Consider the following 5,861-nt stretch of genomic DNA (forward strand, 5'->3'; position numbering starts at 1 on the left):
ATGAAAATATTAAATACACTTGGTATTTAACCATCACCTTGTCTGCTTCATCTCTCAACTGGAAGTGAATGATGTGTCAGCTGATTCTGAACAAGCTATAGAATTTTATATACAGAACCCTGATTCGATGAGTGAGTAAAAGTTTCCTCCACATCTAATTTTGTAAAACATACCCTGATGCCATGCAGTATCAAAGGTTTTGTGGAAACCAACAAAACAGATGCAGGTATATTTTATTTTAGTAAAAGTTTTGATAGCATTTGTTGCAAAACAAATAAATGCCTCGTGTAAAACATTTCAGCATAAGAGCTAGATGAAGACCCATGTTTTCCTCCTTATTAGGAGCATTTGCAACAAAATTACAGTGAACAGTTTTCTAGTGCAACTTGTCAGGGTCTTATAGTTATTGGTAATGTCAGTTTATCTTTTCACCACTAGTACTGTTCAATGGACTTGAAAAATGACACCTTTATTTTCTATCGCTTTTAAAAATGACCACAGATAAAATTAAGATAGATTACAATGTAAAATACGATATCAACTGAGGTTCAACTTCAAGTATATGACAACTACATTTCATGAATTATTTCACCTGTACCTTGAGACCTCTATCTTTTAATTTATAAATGGCTTAATGTAGTTCATCAGCTGTAGAATAGAGCAGTACCGAGCCTTGCTGCGGATCAGTAGCCCTACAACTCCCTTTGCTGGTTATGTTGGGGGAGACATAACAACATAACCAGCAAAGGGAGTTGTAGGAATGTAGGGCTACGGATCCGCAGCAATACCGAGCCATAAACAACATCATACTACTGGTCGTAAGTTCCACAGTGACGATTTTGATGTAAACCAAGGTTTCTCTAGCATTTAAACTGTTATATTACAAATACAAACAGCACAGCACAGATAGACATCAAACGAGTACCGCTTCATACAACAAAGTCAAATCCGTAGAAGAAAATATATGGACCTCCGGTAGAGACAACCGATGTTCCCCAAAATGAATGGGTCACTGGCCGAGAGCATTACATAGTTCTATAGTAGTGTACATGGAATCTGGATGAGCAAACGGTTCACTGTCCACCTTACCTTCAGCTCCAGAACATCCCGAGCATTCAACAGTTGGCTCTTCTACTTCACATCTAAAGCACAGTACAGACATTGCTTGACCTTTACTGATCCACAGCACACAAACAGATAATTTTCAATGGAGGAACTCTCTACTTCGCTTTACATATGCATGTATAGTTTGCAGTTCTCACTCTCAGCATTGGTCTCTGCATATTTTGTCACATGTTAGCCTCGTTCTCAATCAAATACTGACTAGCGCCCTCTTACGGAGAAAGTTCCAGTTCTGTGTAGCCTACAAGACAACAGCTGCTTTATACGCTTTATACAGAGTGCCATAGTGCGAGCAATCATGACGTTTTCTCAGAAACTTCACTTTCATCAAAGTTGAAAATTTCTTAAAATTTCTTATCTATCGAAATGCAACTCGGGTAAAAATTTGGCAGTACATATTGTAGGTGACATAAGATTAAATTTGGTCAACAAACATATCGAGAGTAACGTCGCTGTCTGTTTCAGATTTGCTCAGATCCATCACTGTATAAGGCAGGTTTCAAAACACCAAAATTCAACTAAGTAAACAGTTTTTACAATAGAAGAAAAGTAATGGATTTCCCATGATCGAGCAATTCTGAGAAACTTTTCACAAAAATAAAATCAGTGACAGTGAAACATCTTGTACACAAGATCAGGCCAGAGAGCAACACATTGAAGACCAGGAGACTTGACAGTTAAGCTTATCAGGGATTTTTGACGTATGAGAATAATCAAATAGTAAAGAAAAACGATGGGGTCACATGCTTGATTTCCTGCAAATGTATGATGAAAAGTCACTGTCTTTCGCGAAAATATATGGAATATATGGACAATATATGTGAATTTTTCACATTCTCATCGTACAATAACACAAAAGTAGTAAAACTTTGAATATTAAAGACTCTAAATGGAATTCCAAAATTTAAGAGATTAAAACGTTTATTTGATGGAATATTTTAACCTTCCAGTACTGTCAATTTTGTAAAACCTTTATAAGTAGAATCTAAGTCATATATATGTCTCGTACTTTTGAAAAAAAAATATTTCGGTAGGTCACTTTGCTCAGTTTTTCACAATTTGGCAAAATGTAGCCAGGAATTCACAATTTGCATACCCTCTTATGATTGTCATTTTGTGTGCTCATCAACAGGTGCCATTTAAGTCGGCTTAGACTGATATATCAAAAAAGTCCACGGGCCATGCATTTAAAAATTAATGAATCAATTTAGGAACTTTCCTGAGGAATATAGCTCTACAAACTGCTGATAAAAGGTAGTGTCGAACATCTGTGAGCAGAACTACCAAATACATGTTTATTTTTTCTGTGTGTACTTCCCTTATAATTATGCGGCTATTTGATAATTTATTTTGGGGGGGACTTGAAGTAAATTGCTCTTATAGACGGGGTGGGGGACTCGAAAATGTTTTTGAGGATGTTGACGGGGATCTGAAAAAAATAAGATTTCAATCACGATTCCTCCAGCCCCCCCCCCCCCACCATTGTTTGTGAACGCAGCCTTACATACCATGGTACCCACCACCTGCCTTTAAAGTACACCATTGATTTTGTGCCTTGTGGTACTCTATACCTACCTGTCAGGTATAGGGTACCGCCATTGATTTTATACATGCGGTAACCTATCTACCTGTTAGTGAGTTTCTGTTAGATGACTGATTTTCAAATCCCGGACATAGAACTTTTTTCTACGGGTTCTTCAAAAACATCGTCGTAAACCATGCGCCTCTTTACGGCAACAGCTCAGCTCTACCCGTCACCTTGCGTAGGTCAGCGGAGCGGAAATTATTGCTCTGGCTCGCGAGAATGTTCAAAAAGGTCACTTTACTTAAGAGACTGAAAGGTGAAAAGTAAAAATGAATTTTTTATTGCTTGTTTATTTTGATGAATAAAATGGTCAGAAAAAAATCTGCATTGGAATTTTTCAAAACTGCCCTCCCAGTTCCGAATAAAGGCCCTAGCGACGCCCTTGGCAACAAGATACAAATCTTCGGTACACTTCGGCAAATGTCGGGTATGACGTAATTTACAGCACATTGACCGCCGGCGATATACATGATATATGGACGTGGACGTCAGTGCTTTTGTGTGCATTCTCGAAATCCATCGTAAAAACCTGCAGGTGACAGCGCTTACCGTTGTGTCGCTGTGCATTGTTCTCATTCAGTATCAAATTGTTTCAATGACCAAAGGATGAAGATCTGGCCAGAAAATGGACCAAATTTGTGAAAGCAAAGCGGGTTAATTTTACTCCTAACCACTCCTACTACCTCCATGTCCTAGCCAAGCGCTGGCTCTGCATGGCATGCGCTTTGTGTTACCGGCGTTATATACGGGGAGGCCGTAATAACAGGTATTTTATACAAAGGCACAGACTTATTCTACCTGCAACTTAAAACTGATAGTGATTTTGTAGCTCATTCTTTGCTATTTTTCATAGTATTTGGTAGCCGGTATCAGACAGTTCGTGTTTGTGTCGGCTACATAGACGATCTGCCCGGCGTTTTTAAAACAGACCCTGCCATGCAAAGCTAGCCAGGCGCGTACATTTACTTCGCTACACACACTTCACTGACGATTGTTTTCACGAAATAAGATCATGAATTTTCCAGAAAGCAAGCCGTAATTTATAAGATTATCAATAAAACTAGTGATTGGCTAGACTATTTAGGTGTTGTAGTTCTACCCCACAAGTTCTACGTATTAAACCGAAGATGTCGAACGACTCAGACGACTGCAGTGCTTGCTTTCCAAGCATTTCTATGTGGCCAAACCATGTGTTGCGCAATCGATCGTCTGATGTACGTAGGGGTAATACCGTTCACACTTGACGATGTATTCAGTGTAGAAGTTAGAACAACAACAGACCTAAGCTTACATTGCCGAAGAAATAACTCTGTGAAAAATATCAGAAATTTACGGTTGAATTTAAAAACGTGTGCGGTACAACGATTCATTGAAAAGACGTATGTGCCGTTGGCTGGTGTAGCTCGGCAAGGCGTGACCTTTGACAGTCGGTCAATCAACGTTTACAGATCGATGGGAATAATATAAAGTGAGATACTGAGTCATGATTATGGAGACCACAATTTTCCACGTCTTTTATGGGCTGTGAATCTCACGTCAAAACTATGTCAAAGATTAGAAGTTTTCAGGCGTACATGATTCGAAAACACCGCAGCTCGCGCACTGTCTTGCAACAGATCATACAATGATACAGGCACTTGTAGGTTTTAGCCCAAATTGTTTCGGCCGGTAATGTTCACAACCCCGGTTTGTTCGGCGATGACAGCCTAGCCTTTTCGGCCTTTATCAGCGGCGCAGCCCATATCGTTTTGTCAGGACTGACATGGAAGACAGTACGATAATACCACGGCGCGGCGGTACCAGAAGAGTTCTACCTCTATGGATAATATACGGACAGTGCCAGTGGGCGTTTAGTCAGTAGGACGGGGTCCAGACACTTCGCACCAAAACCAGTTCGCCCCACACAACTTCGTCCCAAAACCATTTCGTACCAAAACCACCTCGTCCCAAGTACTACTTCGCCCAACCCCACTTCGCCCCAAGTACCACATCGTACTAAAACCACTTCGCCCAAAGTATAGTACCGTCAACTCGTCCTGAAACAACGATGTTACGACGTATCACAAGGTTGTTTTTACCTGCAACTTGGAAGCATTAATGTGTTAGGACATTTTGGCTATCACGAACCATTTATTGTTGCATGAAACCATAAACGATAGAATAAGAAAATAGAAACACGCAAATGCTACAACTCAGGTGCCTTGCGCGGAATTGCACGATGTCAATTTCGCGAAATGCGTACACTTTCAAGATTTCAGTCCCAGGATGACAGAAAGGTGGTTATTTTCAGCTTTAGCAGTTAGCGATAAGTTTCGGGCAAAGTGGTTTGGGGACATGACTTTGGGGCGAAGTGGTTTTGGTACGAGGTTGTTTTGGTGCGAAGTGGTTTTGGTGCGAAATGGTATGGGACGAGATGGTATGGTGCGAAGTGGTTTTGGTGCGAAGTGTCTGGGAACCAGTAGGACCATGGAGGTAGTAGGAGCTCCTACTACCTCCATGGTAGGACTAACATAACAGTGGAGCCAGCGAGCGTTTTGTCAGTATGACTGACACAATTTGATAGAGACCTACAGCTGCCATGTACAGCCCAAAATCTAGCTGTTGTTCGTCTTCTAACACTGTCTTGGTCGCGCTACTCGACAGAAGTCGCCATCGTGTTCCATACATGTACAGATAGGCTGTGCTTTAAGTGACGTCACACTTCCGGGTTTGATTTTTTCGCGGGAAAATGTGACTAAGCTTCGGAAAACGCATTTTTTCCCCGGAAAATGCGCACTTAAACAATTTTTCCGCCGTAAATTTTTTGCTTGTGCCTTTCCATGTATTATTTAACGAGTGAAAATCACATTTTCAGCGATTTCATTTTTACTCTTCACCAGCCCTTTAAGAGACCGAAAGTTGAAATTAACAGCTTATAGGAAAGGAAATTAATTGCACTAACAAAACTTAAAACACGGGTTTCCAGGTCAATGACCTTCACAGCCCGCGGCATTGTCAGTACGTCCACGCTACCTACATGTAAGTCTTGCTCAGCAGAGAAAATGCACGGTTGTCTCGCAAAAACAGCAAAGGCAGCTTTCAGAAACAAGAAGCTTACGCCATTGAATTCCTAATCAAGTTTATATCTTGTCAGAGAAATCATAAACACGAAATA

Source organism: Ptychodera flava, chromosome 12 (genome assembly GCF_041260155.1).
Source record: "Ptychodera flava strain L36383 chromosome 12, AS_Pfla_20210202, whole genome shotgun sequence".
Taxonomy (NCBI): domain Eukaryota; kingdom Metazoa; phylum Hemichordata; class Enteropneusta; family Ptychoderidae; genus Ptychodera; species Ptychodera flava.